This window comes from Sus scrofa, chromosome 14 (assembly GCF_054392235.1).
Source record: "Sus scrofa isolate SSC_HxYL_T2T_F1_AM1 chromosome 14, Sscrofa_HxYL_maternal_Yorkshire_Landrace_v2.0, whole genome shotgun sequence".
Classification (NCBI taxonomy): Eukaryota; Metazoa; Chordata; class Mammalia; order Artiodactyla; family Suidae; genus Sus; species Sus scrofa.
In genome coordinates, this window is record NC_139396.1 from 18663253 (window position 1) to 18677128 (window position 13876).

The 13876-nt window shown below is 46.8% G+C and overlaps 1 pseudogene; it reads left to right on the forward strand.

Moving 5' to 3' along the window:
• LOC146396378 (F-box/WD repeat-containing protein 12-like) lies at window positions 1-13053 on the forward strand (annotated as a pseudogene).
• Window positions 13054-13876: the final 823 nt, after the last annotated feature.

Sequence of the window (13876 nt, forward strand, 5' to 3'; positions counted from 1 at the left end):
ATGAGGATCAGACCCTTTTTGGCTGTATGTCCCCAGTGCACAGTGGGTGATGGGTGAACGAATGAAAATAGCATTTAGGAAATAAATGGGCCCTCCCTAAGTTGTTCCATTCATTGTGTTGTTGCCCAGGGCATGGAGGTCTGGTCAAGCCCTTTAGAGCCCATGGCTCTGGTGAATTTGGTGACCTACCCGTGACTGCAGCTGGTTGTCACCATGGATGAGCAGGACCTGATCAAAGTATGGAAAGCAGAGAACAGGTGTGAGCAGGCCTCCTTCTGCCTGCCTAGCTCCTCGTCTGCATTGGAGGCCTGTGACATTCCAGAGGGCCCCCTCCTGCTGAGGAGTGACCCCACTCTCAGGAGCCTCTGCTCTTTCCCAGGGTCTGTGGACACTTGCATCAGACCTGCCGTGTTGGGTGGCATCTCAAGCCAGGCCTTCCATGTGGCAGACCAAGTGATCACCCTGTTTTGTTCTGTCCCCCTAGCTTCTTGCCTGCTGCAAGAGGGCAGACTCCTCGTCCCCCTTCAGCTCTAGCATGCTGGCGGCCTGCTGCTTGCCCAGTTTCTGCAGCCTCTTGCTCTCTCACAGTGAGGTCCAGCCTTATGGGCTGCCTGTGCTTCTTTTTTTTTTTTTTTTTTTTTTTTTTTTTTGCTTTTAGGGCCACATATGCAGCATTTGGAAGTTCCCAGGCTATGGGTAGAACAAGAGTTGCATCTCCTGGCCTACACAAAGCCACAGCAACACAGGATCCTAGCCACATCTGTGACCTACACCGCAGTTCACAGCAACGCTGGACTCTTTGTCCCATTAAGCAAGGCCAAGGATGAAAGCTGTGTCCTCATGGACACTAGTCAGGTTCGTTACCATTCAGCCATGGTGGGAACTCCTACCTGCACATTTTGTCTGCACACCCCAGCTTTTCTGTTTCCTGGTCTCCCTCAGAGTCTTTCCTCCTCTTGCAGTTCCTTCTCACTACTGCATGCTCCCCTTTTTCAAGTCTCAGTGAGGGCCCAACGTAACAGCTGTTCCTTTTTTTTCTTTCTTTCTTTTTAGGGCCACACCCACAGCATGTGGAGCTTCTCCAGGCTAGGGGTTGAATTGGAGCTACAGCTGCTGGCCTATGCCACAGCCACAGCAACTTTAGATCCTAGCTGTGTCTGGGACCTACACCACAGCTCATGGCAATGCCAGATCCTTAACCCACTGAGCAAGGCCAGAGGTCGAACCTGCAACCTCAAGGTTCCTAGTCAGATTCGTTTCCGCTGTGCCATGACAGGAACTCCAGTGTGAGGGCCCAACTTAAAGGAAAACTGAAGCATGTTGGACAGGATGCAGGCATTTGCCTGAGGTGATGAAGGCCTGTTGCGAGGACATTTGGTTGAGAGATGATTCTTAATCACTGGGAGGGAGCATTTGACTCCTGAGAAAGAGTGAAAGTGAGTGTGTGCTAGCAGATCAAGGAGTAGCCCTCACCTGGGGCAGCATAATCCTCTTAGAGGGAAGAGGTCTTTGAAAGTGTGGGCAAGCTGGCCTCCCAGACATCAGGATGGGCAGGCATCCAAGGACAGTTTCCTATGTGAACAGAACTAACTCTGTAAAGGACCTAAGCTCATAAACAAAAAAAGCAGGAGCTGATGACAGATTTTCTTTCTTTCTTTCTTTCTTTCTTTCTTTTTTTTTTTTTTTTTTTTTTTTTTTGTCTTTTTGCCATTTCTTGGGCCGCTCCTGTGGTATATGCTAGGTTCCCAGGCTAGGGGTCTAATTGGAGCTGTAGCCGTCAGCCTATGCCAGAGCCACAGCAACTCGGGATCTGAGCCGCGTCTGTGACCTACACCACAGCTCACGGCAACACTGGATCGTTAACCCACTGAGTAAGGGCAGGGATCGAACCCGCAACCTCATGGTTCCTAGTCAGATTCATTAACCACTGCGCCATGACGGGAACTCCCCTGATGACAGATTTGTTATAAACAATTCTGTCGTTGTTTAAAGGAGACTTTGGAATAATAAGTGTAAATAAAAAGCAACTGGGGAATACATGGTCTAGATGAAGAGGAAGTGCTGTGGTTCTCCCCTGGGAATGGCAGACCACACGAATCACACTTACTTGTTGGTGAAGGACAGTTAGAAAAATTAGAATATACATCAAGTCAGAGAGCCAAAAAGAGTGAAGTTTCTAAGCCAAGATTCCAAGTGCTGAACCTGACACTGGGGCTGCTTTTGCCCTGGAGGTGTTCACTCCAAGGCTAAGAGGCAGAGCAGAGCTTTGACAGACAAATAGACAAGGGTTGGGGCCCTGTGAATCATCTTACTTTGGGAGGGTTGTCATGTCTGAAAGGGAACAGTCCCTGTGTTGGCTGCAGCTGCCCAGTTACCAGGAGGGAGTAAATGGAAATCCTTTCTGGAAGAAGATAACATCACCCCAGGCTTCTCTTTTCCACACACACTTAAAGGTAAATAGGCACATGAGATAAGAATGTGAACTAGAACCTATAGCATCAACAGCAATGTCAGTAGAGCCCCAGGGGCTTCAGATACTGCAGTTAATAGACACAGACAACAGCACACCTGTGGTGGTTCTGATGCTCAGCGAGATACATTTCAAGAGAATTTAAAGCCATGAGAAATGGTATAACAGATTTGGAAAAGAACCAAGTAGAAAGAAATTCTCAAACCAAATAACAAAGGTTAGGCCTCAGTGGATGATTTAGCAGCACAGGGGACAGTTGACTCACAAAAAGCCTGGGGAGGGTCAGGGGAGCTCGTGGGCCACCAGGTGTGTTCTGTGTCTAAACTTGGGTGGTGACATAAATATTTACTTTGTGATCACTTACTGAGCTCTTGTGTTTAAGTTCTGTGTGGTTTTCCATGTGCATTCTCTGTATCACTTAAGGAGTTAAGAATTTAACAATTAAAGAACTGGAAGATAAAAGTATCAGGAGTGGTTAGTTGAAAGAGAGGCTGAGAGACAGAGACCAGTGCTTCTGAGACTTGAATGGGGTGTGAATCACCTGTGGATCTTGTTTGAGTGAAGGTTCTGATCCACTGGGTCCCTGGGGACATCCGAGATTCTGAGTTTTTTAGAAGCTTCTTCAGAATATTGATGCTATCAGGTTACAGACCTCACTTTCAGTGACAAGGCCATCAAGGATCCATGCAAAATTTTAGTATTTATTTATTTGATGTCTTAGGAGCAGGTGAGGCAGGGGGACATAAACATTTGAAGAGATGATGGTAGATGTTTTTCCGAAATGACCAAAGATGTTAATCCATGGAATCAAGAAGGCCCTGCAAACCCCCAGCAGGGGAAATAAAAATAAATCTGCAGCTAGACCTATCAGAGTGACCTGTGACAATGGAAACCTAAGAAAACTCTACCTAACCGTAGCCAGAGGAAATAAAACTACCTTCAGTGTAATACTAATGAGACTTCTTCAGGCAGAGGGAAAAGGATCACAGATAAAATTTCAGAGAAGCAGGAAGGATTGATGAGCAACGGCCATGATGAAGGAAACATGAGGAAATCTAAATTAATATCCACTGTATAAAATAGCAACAACAATGCCTTGTGGACTGTTAACTATATGCAGAAGTAAACTACGTGACTTTAGCATTTAGGTTTGGAGAAGGTTATGAGGAACTGAAAAGTCCAAGTTCCTTGAATTATCCGAGAAGATTAAATGAACAATTAGCAGTATCCTTTATAAGGCAGGCTACACACAGTAATCTCTCGTCTAACTCCCAGAAGACCAGTATATAGCATATAGCTTCTGAATCCTGAGAGGAAGATGAATGTGTCTTGTGGTGGGGCAGGATCCACCCAGACCCGAAATTTGCCTTGGTTATCAAGCCTGATGATGCCACACATGACCACGGGGTGTGAAAGGTTAATCTGTTCTTTAGAGAGCAGGGTGGGCTTCCAGGAGGCAGCTCTGGGAATGGCTGAGGGAGCAGGGAGGAGTTCCAGGTTCTGGTTTTCCCAGAGGTTTGGGGAGTGGGGCTTGAGGGAGGGTTCTCACTCCTGGGCCAGGATTTCCTGGTTTGAATTCTCTGCAGGTTCCCCTTATCAGCTTGCCCCTGGGGAAGAGAGAGGGATGGGCCTTAAAAGCTATCACTGTCAAATATTGAAAGTGGACTCCAACCCTTTATTATGACTCACTTCTGATGTTTGATGACTGAAAGCCTCATGTTTCATTTCCCTGAACCTGAACTTGTGTTGGTAAGCCACATGGTGCTCTGTGAGGCCTGGCATCTAAGGCTAGCAGATGGGGGCAGGTTCCCTTCAGTGACTTGCTCAAGAGCTCAGGGTTGTGTGTTTTTAAAGTGAAATGAGTTCCCATCATGGCACAGTGGAAAGGAATCTGACTAAGAACCATGGGGTTGTGGGTTTGATCCCTGGACCCACTGAGTGGGTTAATGACCTGGCATTGCCATGAGCTGTGGTGTAGTTTGCAGACATGGCTCGGATCCCATGTTGCTGTGGCTATGGTGTCGACTGGCAGCTGTAGGTCTGATTAGACCCCTAGCCTGGGAACCTCCACATGCTGTGCGTGTGGCCCTAAAAAACAACATAGATAAATAAGAAACAGTAAAGTGAAGTGAGTGTCTTAATCCCTGTCAGTCAAGAGTTTAGGGTGCCTGGAATGTGCAGAGACAGATGTTACTGTTGTTTCTGTTTGGGGTGTCTGGGAGGCAAGAGGTCCTGAGGTCTTCATCCCAGAGGGAAAACCTTGGGTGAGTTTTGTTTCTGCACTTGCTGGCCGCATGGCCATACCACTGGCAATGGCCCAGGAGTGTGGACATGCACCTCCAGGGCTAGGAGTTGGCGGAGATGGAAGGCAAAGAGGACAACCTGAAGGTAAGCCATTTGTGTGGAGTGCTGGTTGTGTCCTTTGTGTGGGATCTGGGCTGTGCAGTGCTCTAGAAGTGCCAACGGCATAGGATGCTGGCAGTGCTGTACAGTGTGAGAATGCTCTTTCTCCATGTACTCTTAGGGTGGCCTTCTCTAGTGTCATTGCCTGTGGCAAGGGTCTGAGGATGGCAGGAAGCTACTTCCTCCTGGGAGAGTGTGCCCCAGATGGCCAGGCTTGCCTGCATCCTGAAGAGGTCATTTCTGTCATAGCAGAGAGGCTTCTGTGGCTGTGCTGAGCCTGAGCCAGAGCCTCAGAATGTGGCCTTATTTGGAAATGGTACCTTTTCTTTGTACTTAATGATCTCAAGAGGAAATCATCTTGGATTTTGTTTGGGCCCTTAATCTAATGGGTGTTATCTTTGTAAGAAGAGGAGAGGGCACAGAGATACACACACAGAGAGAGAAGCCAGGCGCAGACAGAAACAACCCTGGATCTGCTGTTATAAGCCGAGGATAGCCCTAGAGCCTTTAGAGGAAGCATGGCCCTGCTGGCTATTGATTTGAGGCTTCTGGCTTCTAGAACTGTGAGAGAATAAACTTTTGCTGACTTTTTTGGTTTGTTTTGCTTTATTTTTAGGGCCACACTGGCAGCATGTGGAAGTTTCCAGGCTAGGGGTCAAATCAGAGCTGTAGCTGCCAGCCTACACCACAACCACAGCAACCCGGGATCCAAGCTGCATCTGCTATCTACACCACAGCTCACGGCAACACCAGATCCTTAACCTGCTGAGGCCAGAGATCGAACCTATGTGCTCATGGTTACTCGTTGGGTTCATTCCTGCTGTGCCACAATGGGAACTCCTAAATTTTTGGTTTTTTAAGCCACTGATTTTATTACTGCAGCCCTAGGAAACTAATATAAGACTCATCTAAAACAGAACACTTAGGAAGGGTGGAATTGAAAGGATGGGAAAATGAACTATCGCATTTGGGGTGGATAAGCAGTGAGATCCTGGTGTATAGCACAGTGAACTGCATCTAGACACTCACTTGTGATGGAACCTGATGGAGGACAATGTGAAAAAAAAGAATTTGTGTGTGTGAGTGTGTGTGTGTGTATGACCGAGTCACTTTACAGCATAAATCAACAGAACAATGTAAATCAACTATAACAGAAAAATAAAACCTAAAGCAAAATAAATAAATAAATAAATAAATAAATAAATAAATAGAAGGATGGGAAAATGGTGTGCCCTGGGGATGAGAACCAGAAGCAAGCTGACCCAGCTAGTAATACTAGATGGGAGGGCTGGAAGGTCCTAGTCTTTCCTGGATATTAGGGGTCATCTCCGGATAATAATTAAGTCAACCTCCCAGGAAGATACAGCCATGCTACTTTAGGATGCACCTCAGTATATGGCCTAAAAATATATTGAGCAAACGTGTGGAATTTCAGGAGAAGTGGTCAAAGCTTATAGCATCATGAGAAATTTCTGTTACCCAGCTAAAGAGAGATGACCTGGGTGGGCTCTAATTCCATGAGTGCTTTAAGGGCACAGGGTTTATTCTGGCTGGTAGCAGAAGACGAAGTCGGAGACTCAAAGGTCTGGGAGCCTTGTGTGAACCAGATGCTGGCCACCATGCTGTGGGTGGGCCTGGGAGCAAGAACTGGCCCTGGCCCCAGCTGGCCAGGCAACCTCAGTTCTGCACCCACAGTGTCCTGAACTGCTAACAACCTGAAAAGGCCTCCAAATGCGTACCCAGCACCTTGACTCCTTGGCTCAGCTTTGTGAGTTTTCCCCTGTCCCAGGCATTATTTCGAAGTTGTTCTCTGTGTAGGTCAGTGGCTTATTTCAAGTTAAATTTTGTTTGTGAGCAAGGTCAGTGTCAAGTTTCTTTCTTTCTGGTTTTTTTTTTTTTTTTTTTTTTTTTTTTTTTTTTTTTTTTTTTTTTTTTTTAGTGCTGTACCCTTGCATATGGACATTCCCAGGCTAGGGATAGAAGCAGAGCTGCAGCTGCCAGCCTATGCCTCAACCACAGCAACACCAGATCCATGCTGCATCTGCAACCTACGCCTTAGCGCCCAGCAGTGCCAGATCCTTAATCCACTGAGCAGGGCCAGGGTTTGAATCCACATCCTCATGCATACTAGTCGGGTTCATGACCACTGAGCCACAATGGGAACTCGAGGGTTCATTTTTATTTACAAATGGATATCCAGAATTTGTGGGAAAGACCATCCTTTCCTCATCGAATTACATCATCACCTTTGTTTGTGAAAATATCAGCTGTCTGTGTCTCATGTATTATATGTTGAATGTGTGGGTCACTTTCCACTTATCTGTATGTCTGGCCTTATGACGGTCGCACAGGGTCTTGTTTCCTGCAGAGTATAGTTAAATTGTGACCTCCAGCATTTTTTTTGAAAATATATCCATTTCCCTAAAATTTTTCAAGACAGCTTCTCAATTTCTACAAAACTGCTTCCTGGGATTTTGGTTACTTTGAATCTATTGATTGATTTCAGGACAACCAATATCTTAAGAAGCAGTGAACATGGCATAAATATCCACATTTATGTAGGCTTTTCATCATCTGGTGCTGGATACTTTTTTGTGGGGTAATTTTCTTTGTCTTCTATAGAAATTGGTTTGCTCAAGCTTTTCTGTCTCCTAAGATCATTTTGATATGTTGCATTTTCCTAGGAAACTACCCAGTGTATCTAGGTTTTCAATTTTTTATGCACACAATTCTGTAGAATATTCTCTTGATAATTTTTCTTTAAATTCCCTCTGCTTAAAGAATTTTCCCCCGTGTTATTTCTTTTTATGTATATGAACTTTCTCCCATTTTTTTGTGATTATACTAATGTCTTGTCTGTTTAATATTGCTATTGATTACTAGTTTTATATCATTGTGACCAGAGGATATTGTTTTTATTACTTTGCCATACATAAATTTAAAAAAAAAATTATTTCTTTTTATGGCTGCATGCCCAGCATATGTAAGCTCCTGGACCAAGGGTTGAATATAAGCTGCAGCTGTGGCAATGCCTGATCCTTTAACCCACTGTGCAGGAATAAAACCTGCACCTCTGCAGTAACCAGTCACATTCTTTCTTTTTTTTCTCTTTAGGGCTCCACCTATGGCATACGGAAGTTCCCAGGCTAGGGGTTGAATCAGAGCTCTAGCTGCCCGCATGCACCACAGCCACAGTAAGAGCAGATCTGAGCCACATTTGCGACCTGTATCACAGCTCATGGCAATGCCAGATCCTTAACCCACTGAGCGAGGCCAGGGATCAATCCCATGTCCTCATGGATACTAATTGGTTTCATTACTGCTGAGCCACAAGGGGAACTCCCATATTCTTCATCTATTGTGCCACAGCTTTATTCAGTTTTTCTAACTGTGTGTGCTTGTAAGGACTGTGCTCTCCATTATTAGGGTACAAAGGTCCAAAGGTAGTCATTCTTTTTGTTTTTTTTTTTTTGCCTTATTAAGATTGTACTTGCAGCATATGGAAGTTCCTAGGCTATGGGTCAAATCAGAGCTGCAGCTTCCAGCCTACACCACAGCTTGTGGCAATGCCAGATCTAAGCTGCATCTGTAAACTACACCACAGCTTGTGGCAATGCCAGATCCTTAACCCACTGAGCAAGGCCAGGGATCAAACCTGCAATGAATACTAGTTGGGTTCTTAACCCGCTGAGCCACAACAGAAACGCCTAGTCATTCTTAATTATGTTGTTTATGTCTTATATTTATTTACTTTTTATCTACTTGGCTTGTCTTAGGCTGAGAATTATATTATTCTTTATATATATATATATATATATATATATATATATATATATATATATACATACATACATACTTTTCTGGCTTTTTAGGGCCACACCCATGCCATATGGAGATTCCCAGGCTAGGGGCCTAATCAGAGCTGTAGCTGCTGGCATACACCACAGCCATAGCAATGTGGGATCCAAGCCACGACTGCAACCTACATCACAGCTCACGGCAACACTGGATCCTTCACCTACTGGGCAAGGCCAGAGTTCAAACCTGTGTCCTCATGGATGCTAGTCAGATTCGTCAACCACTGAGCCATGATGGGAACTCCACCATATTATTATTATTATTTTAATAATATATTTAAACACATAATTTATTAATTATCAGTGAATTTCATTCCACTCTTTCTTGTATCTGCTCTGTAAATGTGATTGGGGTGTTTGATTCCTAGGTATTTCTAAGTATTATTACTTCATTGTGAATTACAGCTTTTAGCATGGTAAAGGGTCTTCACTTTTGTTTCATTTCCTACTTGGGGCCTGAATCCTGTATCTCTTCTGCTAATCAGGATCACTACTCCTGTTTTCTAAGGCTTGGCGTGTGCCTGGCACCTTTACTCTCATATTCCATCACCTTTCCGTTTTGCCCTTTTTTTTTCCTTCCATGCCATATGGAAGTTCCCAGGCCAGGGGTCGAATTGGAGCTGCAGCTGCCGGCATATGCCACAGCCATAGCAACTCGGGCCCCGAGCCGCATCTGTGAACTACACCACAGGCTTAGTGCACCACTGGATCCTTAACCCACTGAGCAAGGCCAGGGATGGAACCCACCTCCTCATGGATACTAGTCGGGTTCTTAACCTGCTGAGCCACAATGGGAACTCCCACCTTTCTGCTTTGATCCACTCTCTTGAATATAGATGTGTTTGTAGGTATCGTCATAGCTCAACTTTCCCAGGAGTTTATATACCCTTTCAGTACATGATTCAGGTTTTCTTTGACCTCCAGAAAGGTTCATTGTACATGGACTGTAAATGCCAGGCTGTTAATTATTTAACTTCTCCTCTCTAGGAGCTTCATTTATGCGTTTATTTGATCTTCCTCGCTTATCTTCTTGGACACTTTCTCTCTGATTCACTTTAGCTCTTTATTCAGTTTTTGTCCCCTGGCTTGCAGGCCACCTGTGCCGAGGGGGCACTCTACATGCTGACGGTGCCCCAGCTGCAGCTGCTCTCCAGGGTGAGCATGTTTCCCAACAGCCCCGCCAGTCTCCTTTGCTGTCCTGACTGGCCGTGGGTGTTTGCATCAACCCCACATTCAGACTTGGGCCCAAAGGTCAGTAGTGGGGCTGTGTTCCTTGCCCAAGGGACTTGGCTTTGTGCACGCAAGGTGGCAGGTCCTGTGCCCTAGGCTTGTGGGGTGCATCTGGGGGGCAGCTTCTTGTGTAACACCAAGCCCCTTAGCCCATGGGGATGATGACGATGAGTGACGGTGGTGGCTGAGAGCAGTGGTGGCCTTCACGGGCCACCAGCTGACTTAACACAATGCTGGCTTCTCCCTGGAGCCTCTGCTGTTTCCATGCTGCCCTGTTGCCCACAGGTTGAAAGGGGTCAGCTCCCTGGCTAGAGAGGGCAGAGTTCAATATTGAAGGGGTTTGGGGCCTTAGAGACTTCTTGGTGGAAAGGCTCATGAGGTATTTGGTGGCCTGAGAACTGTCTTCAGCAAGAGTGAGGAAGAGAGGGTCCAGGCCGGGCATGGAGGAGATGCTGACAGTGCAGGGACAGCATCCATTACCTGGAGGCCTGCACGTAGCTGGCCCATGTGAGGGGCTGCATCTGCCAGCGATTCATGGGCTCAGAGATGTTCGTTCTGAGTGCCAGGGGTTGTATTTGAAAATTAGACTAGGGTGAAAAGCAGGCAGCTGGAGAAGATCTCTAAGATGTGCTTGGGCTGGTGGCCAAGGAAGGACAGCAAGAGAGAGCAGTGGCAGAGCAGGACAGACTGGCGGTGCTGGAGCCTGTAGCCAGGGGAGGCTGGTGGTTGAAGAGGGCAGCCAGCAGAGAGAGGCCACAGGATCCATGGGCAGCACCGAGAAGCGGGTGTTTGGAAGCAGCCTGCAAGGAGATAGGAGAGGAATTACCGAGGAAGACATTGGAGGCAAAAGCAAGATGGTGACATGCAGCTGCTCAAAAACAGAAAATCCGTTTATTTGATTCACCCATCACATCACCCTCCCTGGGACCAGTGTGCCACCATGTTCCCAGCAGGGCCACACTAGAGCTGGATTAACCTCACTTTGTGGTTGGTGTGGTCACGAAAGGAGGGTCCACAGGTGGCACAGGCCACTCCTGTAAGACCCAAGTAAGGTCATGGTGGTTGGGTCTGTGGGAGCGGTTTTCATAGTGCTCCCAGGTTGGAGAAGTCCCCTCCCTCACCGGTGAGGAGACGTGAGACAGTGTTGACATGTGGCAGTCTCTCCCAAGGTGTTCCACACTCACTCTTTGCTGTGTCCATCAGAGGATGAGCCTTCTGCCTCCCATCTGGCAGATGTCCAGGGCCTGTTGGGCCCCTGACAAGGCAGCCCGGCTAATGGTGATGCACAGAAATGACAATGGCATGCAGTTGGTTGTCACGACCTATGAGCTAGGGGCCAAGAAGTCCAGGGATCAAGTGGACTGTGGGTAAGGATCCCCGTATTAGGGCTGTCACCTCCATGCCTTATGATGCTTCAAGCACAGATTGCTCATGTTTCCTTTGGGGCACTTTTCTTTCCTCTCAGTGAATCATAGTGAGCCAACAAAGGTTTTCTTTTTTTTTTTTCTTTTTGCTATTTCTTTGGGCCTCTCCCACGGCATATGGAGGTTCCCAGGCTAGGGGTCCAATCGGAGCTGTAGCCACTGGCCTACGCCAGAGCCACAGCAACGTGGGATCTGAGCCACGTCTGCAACCTACACCACAGCTCACAGCAACGCCGGATCGTTAACCCACTGAGCAAGGGCAGGGACCGAACCCGCAACCTCATGGTTCCTAGTCGGATTCGTTAACCACTGCGCCACGACGGGAACTCCAACAAAGGTTTTCTTGTTGGGATTTATGTAACAGCTGAGCAGTTGGGCGTGTGCTGTGTAGTGGACCCTGTGCCTGGCCCTGGGCCTCAGACGTCACCTACGGTCCACTCTCTCCCCTCTCCTGACTGGTCTCCCTGCTGCATTCATCCCTCTCTTTCACAACTAGGTCAGAGTCACTGTTCTCAGCACTGAGTGCACACAAAGGTGAATAAAAGCCACAACTCTCTCTTCCCTAATGAACTCCTCATCCAGTAGGAAAATAAGACCCACATCCATCTCCTTTTTTGTCTCCTCTATTTCCCAAACCCTGCATCCCTCTGATAGGCTTTCCCTGTGGTCCTTAGCATTTTTTCTTTTGTATTATGTTCATTTGTTTTCCTGTCATCATTTGACCATAAATTTTACTCTGAGCTTCCTGGCAGCCAAGGAAAAAAGGGATACAGGATGTGTAATGTAATCCTTTGTCTGATGTGAGAAAACACATGAATTCTTCAGAAGAGGTAATTTTATTTTCCTGGTGCTAAATTCCATAAGGAAATGATCAAATAAAAAAAAAATTTTTAACAAGTAACACTATACAGTATAAAAGTATCTTCACCAAGTTTTTGGCAGATGTCATAAAAGTCGTAGTTCTCATGTGGCCATTTCTTACATCATCCTGTCTTAGATGGGGAAGGGGAGAAGGCAAGGTAGAAGCCTCATCCTTGGGTCATTGCCACTGTCATGTCATCTTGGGCCTTCCCAGCCCCTGTACGGCATCGCAGTCAGTATCTCAGAGCCGGTGCCTGGGGGACTTAGGGGAACAAATGCATGGGTCAGGACTGAACACAGCTGTGACCACAAAGCCATTGCTTTTTCCACCATCTTAGGTGGGGCATGTCTGTTCTAGACCCGCAGCTGCTACTAAGAAATGACAGTCTGTGTGTCTTTATTTCAAAAAGGAGAACAGATCACAAGTTTCCTCCTGCCAGAGACCATGATGCCTCCTCACATCATGAAGGGCCACGGCAATCAGGTGATCCTGCTGGTGTCCGGGTCAGAGCTGGTGCTCTTCACCATCCACGGCCTGCAGCTGGTGACCTTTCAGGACCACCAGAGGCCCATCACGTCCATGGGGGTGGTGAGCGTGGCGCCCGCCCACCTGCCTGTGTCGAGGCTCTGAGCTTTGGAGCCCACGTCCCTGCCTCACTTGGTTTTTCATTTCAAGGACCAGAGTCGAGTCATCACCTGTTCCTTTGACCTCTCCTTGAGAGCGTATGTGTGGAACAAGGAAAAGAACTTTCCCATCCTCAAGAGCTGCTGTCATTGACTTGGTGGGTCCCACAGATGGGCCAGGTAAATGCTCTGATTTTTAAACTGTTACCTGAAAAAATGGCCTGCTGGCCTCCCAGCAGGACACTTTAAAGGATATCATTGGAAAGGATGTAAATGGGACTTGGGGTTTTAGCCCAGCCTGCCCCTCACTATCTGGGGACCTGAGGCAAATCACTGCTCAGATTCTCTTTCCTCTGTTTAAAAAGAGAGATCCCATGCTCTGTGTTATCACCTTGACTGTACAAAAACACCACCTGCAGTTAGCATCACCCACATTTCTCAAATGAAGCAGAGGCTGTTTTGCCCAAAGTCCCACAGGGATGCACAGTGAAACCCGGGGTGGGCCTCCATGAGCCCTACCGCCCAGCTGTTACCTCTCTCCATAACCCACCCAATCCCAGAGCCATTTACCAAACCCAGGTGGCAGTGGGACTCAGTGGGGATGAGATTGTAAAAGTTAGAATGCAGTTTTGTGTTGAGGTTTAAAATTAGAAATTTGTGATGACTTATGTTTTTTTCTTATCAGAATAAGTCCTGCAAAGTAAGGAAAGGGCTTCCAGATTTTATACTCCACCTGGGTGACCTGTGGTGAGATCACTGACCTCATAGCCATGAGTTGTCACAAGGTATGTATGGGACAAGTTCAACCTCCTGTGACAAACATCTCACAGTATTAAATGAAAAAAATACAATGACTCAAAGTAAATTTTTTGGTCTTTTTGCCATTTCTAGGGCCACACCTGTGGCATATGGAGGTTCCCAGGCTAGGGGTCTAATTGGAGCTGTAGCCGCTGGCCTACACCAGAGCCATAGCAACGTGGGATCTGAGCCGCACCTGCAACCTACAC